Source organism: Bombus vosnesenskii, unplaced genomic scaffold (genome assembly GCF_011952255.1).
Source record: "Bombus vosnesenskii isolate JDL3184/JDL3185 unplaced genomic scaffold, Bvos_JDL3184-5_v1.1 scf7180000013295, whole genome shotgun sequence".
Taxonomy (NCBI): Eukaryota; Metazoa; Arthropoda; class Insecta; order Hymenoptera; family Apidae; genus Bombus; species Bombus vosnesenskii.
In genome coordinates this window covers 2,290,499-2,313,572 of record NW_022882946.1, presented here as the reverse complement: position 1 = coordinate 2,313,572, position 23,074 = coordinate 2,290,499, and the positions used below count along the sequence as shown (strand labels likewise).

Here is a 23,074-nt window from a genome sequence, read left to right as displayed (position 1 = left end):
TTCTATGCGGACCCAAATGTTAGTAAGCGTCTCGACTGGCTCCACCTTGACACGAATCCCGTCTCGGAACCGATCGTTCGTACGTTGTAAGATCTCCATGTTCCGGAAGTTTCGTCACAAATTTCGAATGTCAATGTTTGGCTATGCTGATTTCCCTAGTCATATCTCGAGCTGAGGCGACGCTCTGGATTTGTCGGAATTTGGACCACTCCCACGTAGATTGTGAATCTCATCTTCTCTTACGTGTTAAAGAGGGATCTTTGTCATTTATCTTGCCTCACACTTTTCTTGTACTCGAAACGTTTTATAATAGTGTTGAAAATATACAGACAGTATATAATGGCGGTTATTATTTGTCGGGAGGCCACGTTTCCTTCTGAATAACTTTCAAACCTGTATAAAATATTTTTTAGATGTTTAGCGCTAATGCCATTTAATTCCTCAGCGCTGGATCTCCTTTTGCCAGAATTTCAAGTTTTCCCACAATTGCTGCCGTAGCCCATGCGGTACATCTACATCGGTGTAATTAAGCTTACCTTCGATTGGATACTTATCAATTAATAGTATTCCACTTAAATCTGTTTATCACAACCATGATGATGAGTTATCATATGCGTTCGGTTTCTTCTATTTCATCATTGCGACTTTGCCGTTGATTATAATATAGCCCATGTAAAAGCGGAAAACGACTCGTGAGATGCGCCCTTCTAGCGATATCGTGCACGAATTCGTTAATTGCGGCTCAGTCAGCCATGGGATAGTTTACGATTGATAAATCGCAACGCCATACAAGGCTGCTAGAATGCGGATAATTTTGAAACGAAATCCTAAACGAACCTCTGGTGATATGTGCCACCAAGCGAGATTTTCCCTATGCTGAGAATTGATACAGATGTGTTGTGACATCGCTGCGATTTCGTAGCAGTGATATTTTATTATTTGGAACTTGTATAACAATACAATAATCCATTCTGCGATCAAGATGGTCAAAAGCTGTTCAAACATACTTGTACGAACCCGCAATAATCTTAAGATACCGTTAATTGCCGTCATCACATTTAGATTTTTGCTTACTATCGAGGCCCTTACTTTATACAATGCATCGTTCAAGTCGAGACGCTCCTTGGGATTATTGTTCCTTGTGGTAAACCATGGGAAAAGCGAGTTTTCTCATGTGGGATGTTCGAGGAGGACTTCTATCCACGAGCGACCATTGGTGGTGGGCGTACAGCATCCATCACTAGTTTTCCTTATAGATCTCACCGTCAGCGATCATTTCCGATAGAGCACACCTTAAGGTGCTACTAACTCATCGAATCGACGAAACCTGAACATGCGTGCTACTATTCGCTGTAAACACTCCTACATTTCTCGCAGAACTACACGCAGACACTCAAGTCTCGAAAGTTGTTGGAAATAAAGAATATATTTAAACTATTAATTCAGAGTTACGATCATTCAAACCATTCCTGTTATCTTAACCGAAATATGGAATCGGCTGAGTAGTGGCGTCGCGATACAGTTGAACATGGAGAAATAAAAAAAATTATCAATTGTTCCATAAATATAGATCTTATTCAATATAAATAAATATTTTAACCATTATGTATTTAAATATCTTTATATTATATGTTTCAATATAGTATTGCTCCTTCAAACTTAATTTTACTGAAATACGTGACAAGCTTCCGAGTTTTTAAGACTTCGTCCATTATAGCATTATTTTATGATTATCGAACTTAGTAAAACGCCCGTTACTTGCTTGCGAGTTACAGTATTGTTTTATAGTAATGATATGTCAGGCGTATTGCATTTATTTCAAGAAACAGTCTAATTATAATTAACTTTGTAGAAATATTTATAGTATTTATAGTATTGTCAACTAAGTTCATATTTTCTTAGTTTCAATAGAATTTTTGATCTATGTTTTCAGTATTTTCCTTGTAATTTTCTACGACGAAAAGTTTGAAACATAGGTAAACATCAAGTGATCCCACAGGTTGCATTTAAAAGTGAAATTATCTGCGAATTAAAAAAACTTCAATCACTCGTCATTATCTAGCAATACGATGTTATGATTTCGATATTCTTAGTTAGATTGTAATCTTGTTCGATAATAATGTGCATTTGTTTATAAATTTATTGCAATATTAAAGCAATTGCACGTGTCACATCTCTTATTTCCTTTAAATTTTGTGTTTTTAATTCCATTTACCGACAGTTGTGACTCGCGCAATTCGCGAATCATGACGTATTCCTTTTGCGGCTCGGGTTACGCCTCGCGCGGACCGCGAGACGTGACAATGTACATTTCAATAAACAAAATTCTGTTCTATTATGCTTCGATTCAAAATCGTTTGCTTCCTCTAAAAACGATGTTCTGTTTACAAAAGCAGCAATATCACCTGATATTATTCAGGCGCCTTTGCCGGCGTGTTATACCCGTACACCGTTCGCATACATACTTAGTTATAACGTGCAACTTTCACTGATAACGAGAGCAACATTCCAGAAGCGGCGTCTTCTGAATATTTAGAAGGTATTCGAGTTTCATGTCGAAGCAGTCGCGTGTAGAGGCAGTTACACGTGGGGACCCTCCTGCGAACGAGCGTGAAAACGCCTTGGTTTCCTACTCTTTTTTCTCGTCGTCGCAGCTTTGCTCCTAACTTGCGCAATTTTAAAAAATCCTTCTGACGCGAGCCTCGTAGGCGCGCATTACGAATAATTGTTACCGTGGTAACAGTGGCCTGTTTCTCTGCTAAAATACACGGCGGATTTCCCGGTTAGAAAAGAAACTGAATCGTAATAGGATATCGTCATACCAAACCATAGTAAGTTTTTTCTTTGCTTTATCTTTCTTCTTGAACCATTGTTTAATAGTTGCTTTCTGATATGTGTTCATGTCAACGGAGTAATTTTTAGTCTGATTGTCTGTTCTTGCGGAATATAACGGTAAGTTGTTATCCTGTGACGTTGTGAACCGCGTTTTCTGAATTGGTGTGTGGAAATTTAAGACACACGAAATTAGCTAATTCTATTCCGAGAGAATGGGAATAAAAACAACGCAATGTACCGTCTCCTAAAAAATCTTACTTTAAGGTATGCAACGCTTGAACTGCAAGAAATAAGCTAAATATATGTTTATTCTCAATATGATAGAATTATCAGGATTGTAAAAATCAGAATTATAGAAATCGGAATTATAGAAATCAGAATTATAGAAATCAGGAATACTAGTGATCTCTACTTTGTATGATAAATTTTTTGATAGACGGATTTATTTACAGTGGTTAAGCAGGAAACGATGGCTATTTAATTTGAATTTAATGCAGTAATGTGATATAATTAACACAACTAAATTGATAATTCACAACTCACAACTATCAATTAACGAATCATAGCAACTCGCCTGCTAACAATTAACAAACTCGCTAGCAACTAACAATTCAATTGACAACTGACGATTAACGGACTTTTACACTCAAGCATCTCTTTGTCATCTTTTCATACTCCCAACCACGCACGTGTTCCGTAACTGTCCGTGATCATGGTCACGTACGTCTTCTTCGGAGTAACTATTTGACTGAATGTCGGAGGCATATTGATGGGCCCCATGTCCCATGGAAGTTTCCCGCCCCTTTCAGGCTGTCGGTACTTACGCTTTCTAATAAGACTGTATATATTTCGTCCGGACATTTTTAGACAATATTTCCAGGATGCTACAATATTCCAAGTAACTATGCTGCTATATGCCGAATAACTTTTTTATCTGTAAATTTTACATGCACACATATTTTAAAATTACAGTTTACAAACGTACATATTACAAACATATTTTAAGCAAGTAGATCATAAGCTTAGGGATATGACGTTTATCGATTGAGCGTAGGTAACACCATTCATACAATTAGAAACTTCCTGCCAGTATATGTCGTTAAGCTATCTATATGTAATAGCATCTGAAGCAAGCAAAGTGAAATAAACAACGATCTCTGAAAGTTGATACGCTTATTCCTGCCTGGATTTATTATCAAGGAACGAGGTCTTTTCATTCCATACAGATTTTCCGAATAAAATAATTTGTAAGCGTGTACTGAATTGATTTTTACATTTTCCTCATATTCTGTCGCAACCTAGTTCAGTCTTAATATTAAGCAATATACATCACATTACAATTCTCATCAACATCATGCACGATGTACGTTTGGGATGAATTGCACTTTGCGTTTCAGTTTGTTCGCTGTATACCGTGAGTCTGTTAGAACAAAGTGCAATGCTCCAGCACGTACGCGTTAACCCGGTTTCGGTGTCATCAGTGTCATCGACGTGACAAGTCGGTCATCGAGAGCCCGAATTCCGTTCAGTTCCGTTCGTTATCATCAGTCTCCTTTAATATTTTCTCCTCTGAGGTATGTACCTACAGTTACCCAAATGCTCTTTCTCGATTTTCCGTAGCATCGACGTCCCTGCTATTTTTGCAAAAGATGTGACGCTCCATCGCAAATTCAAGCGAAAGTCAGTTATTCCGGACTTTCAGGTAGACAAATTTTCAGAGATATTTAAAAGTGGTTATCTGATAAAGGAACACATGGGTGAATGTGGAATAGAAATATGTCTGAGTATAAATGTAGGAATAACATAAGTACAGTGTATGCTACTCCAGCGCACTCTGGCAGCGTTACGTTACAACACAGCTCCGAAACCATGGTCCTATAGGTATTTATATAATTACGAAAACTGGCCTGACTATACCTCGATGCACTAACCCGATCACAATATATGCAAGCATGTTCCTAAAAAGGCTATGAGGCTGAAAGACACTTCTTATTGATTTAGTGCTAGATAATTTTTTATGGCTACAAAGGCCAGGAGAACTAAGTTATAGTGCAGATGTAGAGTTTTCCTAGAAGTAAGGCTTACATCAACAAAAAGTAAAGAATCCCGTATGGTGTAGACTTTTATGTATTGTAGTCTCCTGAAAAAACCGTTGAGAAAATTCCGATGAACTACAGATAGTGAAGAAATGAAAGGCCTGGTAGGTTGGGACATTCCAATGAGCCAAGCGGGCCAACAATATGCCCTTTAGCAGAATAGACAATCGAAAAAGGTGCTCCCAACCGTCATGGGTTACTAACAGCTGCAAGATAGATGTGCATGGTAGGGGAAACGAAAACCGTGGAATAAAAGGACGTTTTGGTGGAGAGAATAGTCAGTTACGAGTAAGTTGCGACTAGATGCAGTCACAAGTTAGTCGTTATACATTAGTCGTGAAATATTTGTTAGTATTGGGTTGTTACTCAGAAATTGACTAGTTGTACAAATTTAGTTGTTTTAATTGTATTGCATTACTACGTCAAGAAATAACTCTAGTTAAATAATCATCGTTTCAATCATTATAAATACATCAAATAAATAGAGATCACTATATTTGCGGGAGCTCGAGTGGAAAAGGAACAAAAAGGAAAGCGAAATCTTTAACAGAATTATTCGTGTAGTAATTGTGAAAATGAATTGAAGTCGAGTTAAATCTTTATTCGCAATAAGCGATGGATCAAACGCGGATAATACCATCATTGATGTCGAAGAAAGAAGCATTGTTTACGATAAGCTGATGCGAATCGAAACAATGAAAGTTGCCGAGTTGAAAGATGAACTCAAGAAACGAAGATTGAAAAGAATTCGTAAGAAGGAAGAGCTGCAAGAGCGTCCAAGAGCTTTCATCGCGTTGGTGATTGAGCATGGCGAGTACGAAGAAGAGAAAGAGGATGTCGAAGAGCGCGACGTGTTCGAAACGCGCGTTCGAATCGACAGCAGGAGCGCACTCGTCTTTAACGTTCAAGGACGCCCTGTAAGAGGCCATGAAGGAAAACGCGAAGATGAAATGCATGCGAGTCGAAGAAAAATCCAATAGGATGGAACGCGATGGAGCTTTCTGTGCGGAAGTAAAAATCACCTAAGTAAGTGCGAGCTGCCTAATGAAAAGCAGAGTTGCCATGTTTTTCAAATGCCAGGAGTACGGGCACATCTCATCGTAATGTAATAATGTGAGTATGTCCCCTGAGGATACGTGTAGTGTGTCGCAGTCGATACAGAGAAAGATCAAAGATTGCAATTTGACCGCGTTGATAAACACCGGTAGCGATCAGTGCTAGCGAATCAATACAACAGTCTCAACCTGACTTTGCAAGCTCGATCGTGGTCGTAAAAGGAAACGGATCTCTTCGTGTTTCTATTGGAAAAAGTAGGAAAGAATACAAGGCAGTTGTAGTTCCCGCGAGTCTTTCTTGTCGCGAGGATACCGTCGTCATAAACAAAAATTAATTAGATGTATCAGTTATTGTGGAATTTGAGTTGGCTTCGGTACGACACAGATAGCACATCAGTCCTTTCTGGGAAGTTGGAAATTCCTACCTCCCTAGTTAGAAAACTTATAGTGCGTTAAGAGGGTGCCTGCCACCCGGAGTTCTCGACGGGTCCGTTCTAAAGTTAAACATAAACACCAGATGATATATACTCACGACGGTAGGATAGTTACCAAATTGGATAGGAACAGATTCCCTCCTCAAAGGAAATATGGTCAGAAAAATACCCCCTGGACGGAGAGCTAGGATGTAAGGACCAGGCGCTTGAAGAGACGAGTATTCAGTTTTCATGCACCAGAATTAGTAGAAACACCTTACGCACTGCTGCGTTTGTACTAAACAGTGTAAATAAACCAAGTGGACACAACATTAGTCCACATCTTTAATCTTCCGCCATTTTCAGCGTTAATGGCATTCGAGGTTCGCGATATCCACCGACCAGTCGCAACCTGGCTGATCGCTACATCGCTACATATAGTTGGTAATAGCAACATCGGTTACAACGGACATAACCGCGGTAGCTTCTGATGGAGACAACACGGACGGTTGCGAAGTGAATTTTGTAGAATTCACGAAGTATCCTGTGAAATGTAGAATCGAAGAAACAAAATCCAGCACGTGTATGTCGGAAAATGCGACTGTAAAACGTCGAAAGGATCCTTAATAATACCCGTAAGCAACGAAGTCCACCAGTCACGAAAAACTACGTCGCGCTTGTCAACAGCCTACAATACGCTAATCCACAGAGATCGTGGTCGAATGTGGAACCGGAAAATCCTGAGGTTGTCCATTGTTGAAGCAAAATGAAAAGATCCGAGAACCTTGGCGTCCCCGTAGAAAAGAAAAAAGCTTTTGGACCTTTCTACGTGATTTCGATGATGGATGTAAATATAGTGGCAGCCAAATCGAAGCAGTTTCGAATGGGTGCCGAGATCGTTGAGGCTCGTGGATGTGGACTGCGTGGTACGTTGATTGTTGCTGGAAACCATAGAATTGCAAATAGCGAAAGAACCGACTTTAGCTTTCTCTGATGAACTAGGTGACACGTCGAGCAATATTCTTGTACGCACTGGAAACAACTTCAAGATGTCGACGCTGAAACAGGAGAAAACGAATCAGCCGATACCCTATCTCAGTTAAGATCATAGGGGTGGTCCGAATGATATTAACAATGAGTTAAGAATTTAAATACGACTCTTTGTTTCCGACAACTTTTAAAATCTGGAAAGTGCGTTTAGACCTTTGAGTTGTTAACAAATGAAGTTCGGAGATTGTGAGGTCGAGGAGCAAAACTACTGATCGGTGTGCCTGGAACACGAGACAGGCGGATTCGTCTATTACAATTTTCATTGAGGAAGTGAGGACGACGGTCATTTCTGCTAATTGGAAAGCTGGTGGATAAGGATGGGACGGACACTTTTCCCGTTCTTTACCGTGACGAGCAATAAGGAGCGTCTCAACGTTAAGGATGCGTCGTATAAATTAAGGGCTTCGACAGTAAGTAAAAATCTAAATGTTGAATGACAATAGACTTGGTCGCAGTAAACAGGAGTTTAGGCACGGCAATTAACGATTCCTTCGGATTATTGCGGGTCCGAGCAAGTATGTTTGAACTGATGATATATGTTGATATAGTTGATGATATATGTTGGGGTCATAAGACATAACAATAGTATGTATACGAAGTTTTAGGTACATTCTTCTTGATTTTTATTACATATACTTATAGATCAGGTATATCAATCTCCATTATATAATTGTTTGCCTTTCTTCCTTCCTTCGTTAATTGCTTTCATCTTTTGGATTCACTCTCATATTTAATTTTCCGGTTGTTCCGAGAAATGGAAGGAGACTCTCCTTTCGTTAATATATGTATATGTATTGCCTGGTGTAGTAGAAAAGAGAAACCATGAATAAGATCACTGAGATATTGGACGTATACAATAGAATTTAATTTTCTGAAGATGTGAAACATATGGTTTCTAATTTCTTTGTCTCGATGCAAGGAACAAATTTCCATCATATGTTTAAGCGAATTTGTTTTCTCGTTCATTTAATAGTTGTTAGACTGTGAATGTTTATAGGTTTATGAGAAATTTAAAAGTAAAATATCCTCCAGAATACATATAGTGATAGCGATATACAAAATACATAATATGTGTATACGATTATACATTAATACGATTACTATTTGTGGAGAATCGCGTTGTTTCGTAACTGTTCAGCGTTTGAAGCGACAGTTCGTTTCGATATCATTCCCGATTTTGATTCTCGGCCGCCCAGCTGGCCATCGCATGATTAACGCAATGAAACGAAAATGCTGGAACGGAGCAGCCTACGTTCTGTGTTCGATCGATTGTCAGGCTACTTTTGCAAAGAATGTTTCCCAGTAGTGAAATTCGTTTGCATCGTCGGATACGTTCGATCTTTGAACCGAGGAAGACTGTTCTCGTGAACGATGCTCGTCCTTCCATGTGTATTCCGAATGCGTTCTAGAAATAGATATATTTTAACGTATTGAGGAAATTACTCTTTTTTTAATCGTTCTTTCTGAGATTATTAGGAAACAATTAACATACGTGCATTTAACTGCAATGAACAGAATTAGCAATAAAAATGAAAGTAATGAATATGAATAATACTATAGAATGTTATATAGATTGCTTGTTCGTAGTTTCTTCCGAAGAATTCTTTTTCATGGAAGGAATAATTACATACATGCTATCTAGTTCCTTATAAATACGTTTATTAGACCCACGCAATTATCGATGTAACCGCGTGTTGCATGTAGTTTATCCACTCTGCTACCAAGAAAGCCGGCACAGTCCGGTGACGAAGCTGGATTCGCGGATGAACGTGTTTGCGAGCACATTGAATGAAGCGCGGTTACAGCTGCGTCAATCGCTTTTCCGCGTCCAAAGCTGTTGCTTCGACTCATCGAGTCAAAAGTCGACGAGTCGTTCTAAGATCGTGTGAAAGTAACCATTACGATCTTTCTGTGATCAAGAGTGCTGCTTATTGTAAACAATTTAACGAGACGGTAGATGAAAGCTCGATCAATTTAGTTTACATTAGTCTGGCTCTAAAATTTCTTAACTCTAAAATTTCTTACAAAAATTTGGTAAGAGCATTTGTCAGTACTGGATGCTGCCGTTTTGAAATTTTTATAACAAGAACATTGTACGATAACATTGTTGCATTTTTGTATATTCTTGATTGATTCTCCTACTTTCTTGGTGCCCATTGCTCCTATGTAATTTAGGTTTTATAACGGTTTAACGTGTGGCAGTTTTTGGACGTAAAAAGATTTTCGCTTCTAGTTTTCGTCATTATGCAATAGCTGTATCAATAAGTTCATACATATTACTAATTTCGTTTCTTTTCTTTGTACCATGCTTTTTGTTTAACCGTGCTGTTTCGAGTCACTTGTGACCTGATCGTACTTTTCTTTCGCTAACAAACTTAAATTTTAGTAAAAAAAGAAATATTATAGGAACTACGGCAAAATTAGAGCCTACGGGGAGCCCGTACTTCCGATTCTGTGCCTGGAGAATGACAGTACGGGCCCTTGGCGCATAGTAAACGGCTATTCCACCCAGAAGACTGTGCTCGCACCCTAGTCGTAATGATCTCTAATTCCCACGTCCTTCCTTTGAGCCTCCTGGCGGTCCCGATCCCACGCGTAGCCCTATTTCGTGGATTTCGATATCCCGCCTTTCAGATATGTAATGTTTTTCGTGTCCGGGAACACAGCCAGATTCTATAGATGTATGATATGGTTGTCCGATATGTGTGATTCTTCAGTCTTTTAAAACGGAGCATTTAAACTCCACGATTCTAAAACTAACTTAGACCTAATAATCACAAGTGTTTGCTTCAGCGGGAACATCTCATTCTGCCCACGGACATGACCGCTGACGCGTGGTTTGTTTTGATCGCTCCTCCCCTCCAGTCCCGGACAAGGCCCATCGGTTGGAATTGTGTAAACTAGAAAAATTACGACTAGGATTTGAACGCGAGTCCTTTGGATTTGTAGCCATATACTATATCCACATCGCCACCGTAGTCATATGATATTTATATTTTAGAACTCATACTTAAGGTTACAAGTCCCAGTCATACATTGCTAAGAATTTCGTTCAAACATTGTAACTCTTATTGTCCGTTGAAACAAAAGCGTGATTTAGATCTAAATTGAATTAAAACTTGTTTCGTATCGAAGCTTCCCTTTACTACACAATTTTACTTTTTTTACTAGAAAATCAAACAAAAAGTATATTATACGATTTCGAGGATTATAACGCGGTCGCAGAAACCTGCCTTCTGTAATCTTTCCTGCTTGTTAATGATGTCACCAATAAAATCAAAATTTGACTTTACTAGATATCAAAAAATCTAAAAAAAAAAAAAAAAAAGGAACATAAAATCACCACTAAATCGCACAATTTCCAAGAACTGAAACACATTCTTATAGAAATCTTTCCGTTTCTAAATTTCCCTGCTGGTTAGCAGTACTGTATGGTTCATGCATTCACAGAAATGATGTTTTCTGCCGTGTACAGTTAGTCGCATCTCGAAACGATGGCATAAGTGTGAAACAACACGTTTCCCAAGGTGCGTGATAGTTCGCCGTGCGGTTGCAGGCGGTTTGAAAGAGTTCCTTAATTCGGTATCCCGCCGCGATTTCCGGCAGCGCTCCATGAATACTGCGCTTGATCATGTCGGCGTAACACGCCCACGCCCACGCGATGTACCTACATCAGTGTTCCTTTGTAATTAAACTTATCTTCGATTGGGTAGTTAATAATTAATAGTATTCCACTTAAATCTGTTTATCACAACCATGATGGTGAGTCATCTTTTGCGTTCGGTTTCTTCTATTTCTTCATCGTGACGTTGCCGTTGACTATAAAATTGCCCATGTAAAAGCGAAAAGCGACTCGTGAGATGCGATCGTATAACGACATCGAGCACCAACCCGTTAATTGCGGTTCAACCAGACATGGGATAGTTTGCTATTAATACATAAATAAATTAATAAATAATACAACGCTGCTAGAATGTGGATAATTTCGAAACAAACTCCTAAACGAACCTCTGGTGATATGTGCCACCATGTGTGCAATATTTTATTATTTGGAACTTGTATAACAATACAATAATCCATTCTGTGATCAAGATGGTCAACAGCTGTTCAAACATACTTGTACGGGCCCGCGATAATCTTAAGATACCGTTAATTGCCGTCATCACATTTAGATTTTTGCTTACTATCGAGGCCCTTACTTTATACAAGCATCGTTCAAGTCGAAACGCTCCTTGGGATTATTGTTCATTGCGGTAAACCATGGGAAAAGCGAGTTTTCTCATGTGGGATGTTCGAGGAGGACTTCTATCCACGAGCGACCATTGGTGGTGTGCGGACAGCATCCATCACTAGTTTTCCTTATAGATCTCACCGTCAGCGATCATCTCCGATAGAACACACCTTAAGGTGCTACTAACTCATCGAATCGACGAAACCTGAACATGCGTGCTACTATTCGCTGTAAACACTCCTACATTTCTCGCAGAACTACACGCAGACACTCAAGTCTCGAAAGTTGTTGGAAATAAAGAATATATTTAAACTATTAATTCAGTGTTACGATCATTCAAACTATTCCTGTTATCTTAACCGAAATATGGAATCGGCTGCGTAGTGGCGTCGCGATACAGTTGAACATGGAGAAATAAAAAAAATTATCAATTGTTCCATAAATATAGATCTTATTCAATATAAATAAATATTTTAAGCATTATGTATTTAAATATCTTTATGTTATATGTTTCAATATAGTATTGCTCCTTCAAACTTAATTTTACTGAAATACGTGACAAGCTTCCTAGTTGTTAAGACTTCGTCCATTATATCATTAGATTATGATTATCGAACTTAGTAAAACACCCGTTACTTGCTTGCGAGATACAGTATTGTTTTATTGAAATGATATGTGAGACGTATTGCATTTATTTAAAGAAACAGTCTAATTACAATTAACTTTGTAGAAATATTTATAGTATTTATAGTATTGTCAACTAAGTTCATATTTTCTTAGTTTCAATAGAATTTTTGATCTATGTTTTCAGTGTTTTTCTTGTAATTTTCTATGACGAAAAGTGTGAAACATAAGTAAACATCAAGTGTTTTCACAGGTTGCGTTTAAAAGTGAAATTATCTTCGAATTAAAAAAACTACAATCACTCGTCATTATCTAGCAATACGATGTTATGATTTCGATATTCTTAGTTAGATTGTAATCTTGTTCGACAATAATGTGCATTTGATATAAATTTACTGCAACATTAAAGCAATTGTACGTGTCATATTTCTTATTTCCTTTAAACTTTGTGTTCTCAATTCCATTTCCCGACAGTTGTGACTCGCGCAATTTGCGAATCATGACGTATTCCTTTCGCGGCTCGCGTTACGCCTCGCGCGGACCGCGAGACGTGACAATGTACATTTCAATAAACAAAATTCTGTTCTATTATGCTTCGATTCAAAATCGTTTGCTTCCTCTAAAAACGATGTTCTGTTTACAAAAGCAGCTATATCACCTGATATTATTCAGGCGCCTTTGCCGGCGTGTTATACCCGTACACCGTTCGCATACATACTTAGTTATAACGTGCAACTTTCACTGATAACGAGAGCAACATTCCAGAAGCGGCGTCTTCTGAATATTTAGAAGGTATTCGAGTTTCATGTCGAAGCAGTCGCGTGTAGAGGCAGTTACACGTGGGGACCCTCCTGCGAACGAGCGTGAAAATGCCTTGGTTTCCTGCTCTTTTTTCTCGTCGTCGCAGCTTTGCTCCTAACTTGCACAATTTTAAAAAATCCTTCTGACGGGAGCCTCGTAGGCGCGCATTACGAATAATTGTTACCGTGGCAACAGTGGCCTGTTTCTCTGCTAAAATACACGGCGGATTTCCCGGTTAGAAAAGAAACTGAATCGTAATAGGATACCGTCCTAACAAACCATAGTAAGTTTTTTCTTTGCTTTATCTTTCTTCTTGAACCATTGTTTAATAGTTGCTTGCTGACATGTGTTCGTGTCAACGGAGTAATTTTTAGTCTGATTGTCTGTTCTTGCATGGAATATAACGGTAAGTTGTTATCCTGTGACGTTGTGAACCTCGTTTTCTGAATTGGTGTGTGGAAATTTAAGACACACGAAATTAGCTAATTCTATTCCGAGAGAATGGGAATAAAAACAACGCAATGTACCGTCTCCTAAAAAATCTTACTTTAAGGTATGCAACGCTTGAACTGCAAGAAATAAGCTAAATATATGTTTATTCTCAATATGATAGAATTATCAGGATTGTAAAAATCAGAATTATAGAAATCGGAATTATAGAAATCAGAATTATAGAAATCAGGAATACTAGTGATCTCTACTTTGTATGATAAATTTTTTGATAGACGGATTTATTTACAGTGGTTAAGCAGGAAACGATGGCTATTTAATTTGAATTTAATGCAGTAATGTGATATAATTAACACAACTAAATTGATAATTCACAACTCACAACTATCAATTAACGAATCATAGCAACTCGCTTGCTAACAATTAACAAACTCGCTAGCAACTAACAATTCAATTAACAACTAACGATTAACGGACTTTTACACTCAAGCATCTCTTTGTCATCTTTTCATACTCCCAACCACGCACGTGTTCCGTAACTGTCCGTGATCATGGTCACGTACGTCTTCTTCCGAGTAACTATTTGACTGAATGTCGGAGGCATATTGATGGGCCCCATGTCCCATGGAAGTTTCCCGCCCCTTTCAGGCTGTCGGTACTTACGCTTTCTAATAAGACTGTATATATTTCGTCCGGACATTTTTAGACAATATTTCCAGGATGCTACAATATTCCAAGTAACTATGCTGCTATATGCCGAATAACTTTTTTATCTGTAAATTTTACATGCACACATATTTTAAAATTACAGTTTACAAACGTACATATTACAGACATATTTTAAGCAAGTAGATCATAAGCTTAGGGACATGACGTTTTTCGATTGAGCGTAGGTAACACCATTCATACAATTAGAAACTTCCTGCCAGTATATGTCGTTAAGCTATCTATATGTAATAGCATCTGAAGCAAGCAAAGTGAAATAAACAACGATCTCTGAATGTTGATACGCTTATTCCTGCCTGGATTTATTATCAAGGAACGAGGTCTTTTCATTCCATACAGATTTTCCGAATAAAATAATTTGTAAGCGTGTACTGAATTGATTTTTACATTTTCCTCATATTCTGTCGCAACCTAGTTCAGTCTTAATATTAAGCAATATACATCACATTACAATTCTCATCAACATCATGCACGATGTACGTTTGGGATGAATTGCACTTTGCGTTTCAGTTTGTTCGCTGTATACCGTGAGTCTGTTAGAACAAAGTGCAATGCTCCAGCACGTACGCGTTAACCCGGTTTCGGTGTCATCAGTGTCATCGACGTGACAAGTCGGTCATCGAGAGCCCGAATTCCGTTCAGTTCCGTTCGTTATCATCAGTCTCCTTTAATATTCTCTCCTCTGAGGTATGTACCTACAGTTACTCGAATTTGCTCTTTCCCGACTTTCCGTAGCATCGACGTCCCTGCTATTTTTGCAAAAGATATGACGCGCCATTGCAAATTCAAGCGAAAGTCAGTTATTCCGGACTTTCAGGTAGACAAATTTTCAGAGATATTTAAAAGTGTTGCGGTTATCTGATAAAGGAACACATGGGTGAATGTGGAATAGAAATGTACCTGAGTATATATGTAGGAATAATATATGTAAGTACAGTGTATGCTACTCCAGAGCACTCTGGCAGCGTTACAACACAACTCCGAAGCCATGGGCCTATAGGTATGTCGGGTTAGCATTAGAATTTAAGGCGCGTAACGATTCTTCGTTTGAGTTAGCCATCGTTTTACGAGACAGAGATTATATTTACGCGAATATACAAAATTTTACAAAATATTATGAATATTTAGTGTAATGAATGATAAGATTAACAGACGAGAAATTTAACTAATAATTAGATTAAAGAATAATAAGTTTAACGAATAATAAGAGTAACGAATAATATATCTTACGAATAATAAATTTAACGAATAATGAGATTAACGATTAATAGGTTTTACGAATAATGAATTTAATTAACGCTATTAACAATGTTCCTAGGTTCAAACGAATCCACGGTCAACGGGATAACTCTTTACTATGCGTAGAATAATTTTAAACACAAAAAAATACGATTGCTGAGACATTCGGTAAATTGATCGATGTATCACTTTCCAAGGCGATCACACGAATGAATATCTGATGAAAATTTTTTTCGCTATACGACTGCATTTGTTTGTTATATGTTCGCTGGAGGCATTGAGAAGGTTCCAATCGTCGTTGCTAGGTAGTTTCTGTCAAAAGTTTGTTGTATACTCTTTGGAAGCATCGAGAAAGATCCAAACGCCGTTGCTAGGCAGTTTCTGTCTGGAGTTTGATTCCTAATACAACGTGTGTCCCATTATATCGACATCTACAAAGTACAATTCTATGTGATTTCTAGGGAGAACAATACAACCGATCCACACCTTCGTCAAGCAAAACGTTTATCCCGTGACCGTGGCTACGTTCGGCGACCAGTTGTCACCTCGAACCCACTTTCGCTTTCACAAATATCAAACAATTACAAATGACAATTGCTTAATTACAGCTGTGATAAAATCTAGGCTAAAGCATTAGAAGACTTCCTCAAAATTGCAAAGGGAAGGCTCCGGTTTTCCTTTCATCTCCGACAGATATTTATATTATTACGAAAATTGGCCTGACTATACCTCGCTGCACTAATCTGACCACATTCTGTGCAAGGCATGTCCCTAAAAAGGCTATGAGATTGAAAAACTCTCCTTATTGATTTAGTACTAGATAATTTTTAATGCCTACAAAGGCCAGGAAAACTAAGTTATAGTGCAGATGTAGAGTTTTCCTAGAAGTAAGGCTTACATCAACAAAAAGTAAAGCGCCCCTATATGCTGTAGACTTTTATATAATGTAGTAGCCTGAAAAAACCGTTGAGAAAATTCCGATGAACTAGAGATAGTGAAGAAATGAAAGGCCCCTAACGGGCCTGGTAGGACGGGACATTCCAATGGGCCAAGTGAGCCAACAATATGCCCGTGTCCCTTTAGGAAAATAGGCAATCCAAAAAGGTGCCCCTAACCATCTTGGGTTACCAACAGCTGCAAGATAGATGTGCATGGTAGGGGAACCGAAAACCGTGGTATAAAAGGACGTTTTGGTGGAGAGAATAGTCAGTTACGAGTAAGTTGCGACTAGTTGCAGTCACAAGTTAGTCGTTATACATTAAAGAAGACGCGAACAAAGTGCATAAGGAGATGTCGCGCCGAACCAAGAAGCAAACCGAGACATACCAGGAGTATGTCTACAAAATTTTCGACATAGCGAAGAAAGCTAGTATGGAGAGTTCGGTCGTAATACAGTATATTATCGACGGAATTCGCAAGCAGACTAACAACATCATACTGTACGGCGCCAAGGATATTCGCGAATTAAAAGAGAAGTTCGCCCGTACGAGGACATGAAGGAAAACGCGAAGATGAAAAGCAAACTGGTCGAAGAAAAATCCAAGAGGATGAGAGGCGACGGAGCTTTCTATGCAGAAACAAAAATCACCTAAATGCGAATTGCCCAACGAAAAGCAAAGTTGCCAGGTGTTTCAAATGCCAGGAGTACGGACACATCGCATCGCAATTTAACAATGTAAGTCCCCTAAGAATGCATGTAGTGTGTCGCAGTCGTTACAGAAAAGCGTTAAAGAGATGTTAAGATCGGAGATTGCAATTTGACCGCCTTGATAGACGCCGGTAACGATCAGTGCGAGTGGATCAATACGTCAGTCTCAGTCTGACTTTGCAAGTTCGATCGTTGTCGAAAAAGGAAACGGATCTCTTCATGTTTCTATTGCAGAAAATAGGAAAGACTGTACGGCAGTTGTAGTTTCCACGAATCTTTTTTGTCGCGACGATACCGCGACGATACGATTAATTAGATGTATCAGTTATTCTGGAATTTGAGTGGGCTTTGGTACGACACAGATAGCACATAAGTCCTTTTTGGGAAGTTGGAAATTCCTACCTCCCTAGTAATAAAACTAATAATGCGTCAAGAGGGTGCCTGCCACCCGGAGTGGTCGACGGGTCCGCTCTAAAGTTAGACATAAACACCAGATGGGATACACTCACGACGGTAGGATAGTTACCAGATTGTATAGGAATAGATTCCCTCCTCAAAGGAGATATGGCTAGAAAAACACCTCCTGGACGGAGAGCTAGAATATAAGGACCAGGCGCTTCAAGATGAGTATTCAGTCTTCATCACACACTCGGCAAGAGAAGCTCATCATGCACCAGCCTTAGTAGAAACTCCTTACGCACTGCTGCGTTTCTACTAAACAGTGTAAATAAACCAAGTGGACACAACATTACTCTACATCTTTAATCTTCCGCCACTTTCACCGTTAATGGCATTCATGGTTCGCGATATCCACCGACCAGTCGCAACCTGGCTGATCGCCACATCGCCACATAGTTGGTAATAGCAACATCGGTTACAACGGACATAACCGCGGTAGCTTCTGATGGAGACAACACGGACGGTTGCGAAGAGGATTTCGTAGAATTCACGGAGTATCCTGTGAAATGTACAATCGAAGAAACAAAATCCAGCACGTGTATGTCGGAAAAATGCGACTGTAAAACGTCGAAAGGATCCTTAATAATAACCGTAAGTCCACCAGTCACTAAAAACTACGTCACGCTTGTCAACAGCCTACAATATGCTAATCCATAGATATCGTGGTCGAATGTGGAACCGGAAAATTCCGAGGTTGTTCATTGAAGAAGCAAAATGAAGAAATCCGAGAACCTTGGCGTCTCCGTAGAAAAGAAAAAAGTTTTTGGACCTTTCTACGTGATTTCGAAGATGGATGTAAATGTAGTGGCAGCCAAATCGAAGCAGTTTCGAATGGGTGCCGAGATCGTTGAGGCTCGTGGATGTGGACTGCGTGGTAAGTTGATTGTTGCTGAAAACCATAGAATTGCAAATAGCGAAAGAACCGACTTTAGCTTTCTGTGATGAACTAGGTAACATGTCGAGCAATATTCTTGTACGCACTCGAAACAACTTCAAGATGTCGACGCTGAAACAGGAGAAAACGAATCAGCCGATACCCTATCTCGGTTAAGATCATAGGGGTGGTTCGAATGATATTAACACTGAGTTAAGAATTCAAATACGACTCTTTGTTTCCGACAACTTTTAAAATCTGGAAAGTGCGTTTAGACCGATGAGTTGTTAACAAATGAAGTTCGGTGTGCCTGGAACACGAGACAGGCGGATTCGTTTATTACAATTTTCATTGAGGAAGTGAGGACAACGGTCATTGCTGCTAATTGGAAAACTGGTGGATAAGGATGGGACCGACACTTTTCCCGTTCTTTACCGTGACGAGCAATAAGGAGCGTCTCAACGTTAAGGATGCGTCGTATAAATTAAGGGCTTCGACAGTAAGTAAAAATCTAAATGTTGAATGACAATAGACTTGGTCGCAGTAAACAGGAGTTTAGGCACGGCAATTAACGATTCCTTCGGATTATTGCGGGTCCGAGCAAGTATGTTTGAACTGATGATATATGTTGATATAGTTGATGATATATGTTGGGGTCATAAGACATAACAATAGTATGTATACGAAGTTTTAGGTATATTCTTCTTGATTTTTATTACATATACTTATAGATCAGGTATATCAATCTCCATTATATAATTGTTTGCCTTTCTTCCTTCCTTCGTTAATTGCTTTCATCTTTTGGATTCACTCTCATATTTAATTTTCCGGTTGTTCCGAGAAATGGAAGGAGACTCTCCTTTCGTTAATATATGTATATGTATTGCCTGGTGTAGTAGAAAAGAGAAACCATGAATAAGAGCGCTGAGATATTGGACGTATACAATAGAATTTAATTTTCTGAAGATGTGAAACATATGGTTTCTAATTTCTTTGTCTCGATGCAAGGAACAAATTTCCATCATATGTTTAAGTGAATTTGTTTTCTCGTTCATTTAATAGTTGTTAGACTGTGAATGTTTATAGGTTTATGAGAAATTTAAAAGTAAAATATCCTCCAGAATACATATAGTGATAGCGATATACAAAATACATAATATGTGTATACGATTATACATTAATACGATTACTATTTGTGGAGAATCGCGTCGTGCCGTAGCTGTGCAGCGTTTGAAGCGACAGTTCGTTTCGATATCATTCCCGATTTTGATTCTCGGCCGCCCAGCTGGCCATCGCATGATTAACGCAATGAAACGAAAATGCTGGAACGGAGCAGCCTACGTTTTGTGTTCGATCGATTGTCAAGCTACTTTCGCAGACAATGTTTCTCAGGAGTGAAATTCGTTTGCATCGTCGGATACGTTCGATCTTTGAACCGAGGATGACTGTTCACGTGAACGATGCTTGTTCTTCCATGTGGAATCCGAATGAATCCTAGAAATAGATATATTTTAGCGCAATGCGGAAATTACTCTTTTTTTATCATTTTTTCCGAGATTATCGGACATCGATGTTCCACTCTTCAAATGTTACTGTTGTTGTCCGAGAGTGGTGTTAGTTTAATTACATGTTCCATAAGTTTGTTCCTTAGTTTGGTTAGTGTTACTATTTAGCCCACTACTTTGGTTTCTGGAACGTAAAACTGTCACAGCCAATATGTATCGCAGACGAATTTACTATTGAATCACAGGCGTGATACCTTGGTCGTTGAGCGGCACATCTCTGCCCGACTTTGACCGTTGACAGCTGCTTTGTTTTTGTCGGTGATAGGTCTTCCCCTCCAGGCCCGAACGAAGCCCATCTGTATGAATCGTGTAAACTAGGAAAATTACTACTAGGATTTGAATACGAGTCCTTTGGATTTGCAGTCGCATACAATATCCATGTCGCCGCCGTAGTCATATGATATTTCTATTCTACAATCCATACTTATGGTTACAGGTGTCGGTCCTACATTGCGTTAAAACATTAAAACTCTTGTTGTCCGTTGAAACAAAAACGTGATTTGGATCTAAAATTTGATGATGTAACTGAATTAAAACTTATTTCGTATCGAAGCTTCCCTTTGCTACGCAATTTTATTTTTTTTATTATAAAATAAAACAAAAAGCATTTCGTACGATATTCAGGTATTAAAACGCGGTCGTAGAAACCTGTCCTTTCTAATCTTTCCTGCTTGTTAATAATGTCACCAATAGAATCAAAATTTGATTTTACTAGATATCAACATATCTAAAAAACACATGGAAACATGAGTAAGTCGCACAATTTCCAAGAACTGAAACACGTGATTGTAGAAATCTTTCTCTTTCTAAATTTTGTTGCTGGTTACCAGCACGATATCATGCACGCATTCACAATGATGATTCAAATGATGTTTTCTATCTCGTACAGTTATCCGCATCTCAAAACGATAACAGAGGAGTGAAACAACACGTTTCCCAGGGTGCGTGATAGTTTGCCGCGCGGTTGCAGATGGTTTGGAGGTGCTCGTTAATTCGCTATCCCGCCGCGATTTCCGACAGCGCTCCAGGATTCCTGCGTTTGATCATGTCAGCGTAACACGCCCACGCGATATACCTCATCATCGCGATATACGTCAGTGTTCCTTTGTAATTAAGCTATTTTTTCGATTGGATAGTTAATTATTAATAATATTACACTTAAATCCGTATATCACAACTATGATGTTAGCTCGTCTGATCCGTTCGATTTCTTCTATTTCTTCATCGCGACGTCGCCGTTGACTATAAAATTGACCATGTAAAAGCGAAAATCGCTAATTGCGGTTCAGCCATGATCAAGAATGCTGCTTATTGTGAACAATTTTACAAGATGACAGATGAAATCTCGATAAATTTAGTTTTTATTAATATTACTCTAAAATTTCTTGCAATAATTTGGTAAGAAAATTTATCAATACTGAATGCTGCATTTTTGAAATTTTTAGAACAATAACTTTGTACGAAGAAAATGCATTTCTGTATATTTTTGATTCATTCTTCTATTTTTCTTGATACTAAAAATTTAATATTACATTTTTACAATGAATTATTGAATTACTCCTAAGTAATTTAGGTAAATTTTTTATAACGAAATAACTGTTGCGAAGTCTTAGCTAAGTGGCGATCGGTTAAGATGCAACTGATCGGTTGATATGTAAAACTTTTGTGGCGGATTGGTTTGGATGCGAAGCAATAATATAGAATAACAAGAGTGAGAGATTGCTGTTGCAACCTGTCAAATATATTTCGAATAAATTAAAAACATATAAGTATAAATACTATCGAAAGATGCTCGTTCGATGTATTCGCAACGATAGCGTATGATGGCTCGCAGTTAACTCGATAACTGTAACCCGAATAATAACTCGGTATAAAACTCTCCCACTCGCGATCGCGTCCGTTTATTTATACTTCACGAGGAGGAGTCGGAAATTTTGAATTCATCTTCATTCGGATGCATGTAGCGGCGACATTGTTTTGCCCGGAGTTTATCATTACGTCTCATGCGTCCAGGCTGTGTCAATGTCCTGAGGCAAAACAACAACATGAGTCGCTCTCGATCCGTCTTGTTCTATGACTCATGTGCCGCTACACTTTGAACGAGATTAACGCTCAAGGTGGAAGCAAATTAAAGATGCCTAGTAGTAGTATGTTTTGGTTACTTATTTGCACTTTTTAATATACACGAACAGAATCACTAACACATTCAGCTGCAGAATAATGTTATGTTTAGTTAATACGGTTTAGTGTAACTCGAAGTGTATGACGTTTTGATAAAAACGGTTGTTAAATTTTGCCAATAAGCAAAGAAGCCTTAAGAAGCTTCGCCTGGTCCTTATATACTAACTTTTCGTCCCCGTGTTTTCCATGGTTTAATCGTGTACACTCGTGGGCGCATATCCTGTGGTATTGCTGATTGATACCGGATGTTTACTTTAGTCCTGAACCATCAGACACATAGGGTGTTTATTAGGCTCTTAATCGGGTCCGCATACTAAGGCTTACACCTTAGGAGGTAGGAAATTCAGACTTTTCCAAAAAAAAAGGTAGATGTGTTGTCGGAGTCAGAAATGGACGGTCACTCCTAATCTCGAACACCAACTATTAATATTGTTCCTTTCCTCTGTGCAACGCTTTGTGTTTAACCCTGCTTTTCGAGTCACTTCCGATCTAATTGTATTTTTCTATCGCTAACAAAGTTAAAATTTCGTAAAAAAAAAAGAAATATAATAGGAACTACGGCAAAATTAGAGACCACGGCTGGGCCCTTACAGGGGGATCTGAAAAGAACCGATGTTTGGACCCTTGGCGCTTTATATACGGCTATGTCACCCAGACAATTCACAATTTTCACGTCCTTCCTTTGGGCTTTCTGGATGTCCCCATACCACAATTCGTACGGCATTATTGCCCTGTCTCGTCGGCCTCGTTTTGTTAACGACATGCACTGCGGTGTTCACGGCTTCGGCCCATAAAAACAACGGTAGATTTACTTTCGAATACAGCAT

The 23,074-nt window shown here is 38.7% G+C and overlaps 2 pseudogenes; both read left to right on the top strand.

The window, feature by feature from the left end:
* Positions 1-7,165: 7,165 nt before the first annotated feature.
* On the top strand, positions 7,166-7,502 carry LOC117233252 (annotated as a pseudogene).
* Positions 7,503-18,341: 10,839 nt separating this feature from the next.
* LOC117233251 lies at positions 18,342-18,678 on the top strand (annotated as a pseudogene).
* The last annotated feature ends 4,396 nt before the right edge of the window (positions 18,679-23,074 follow it).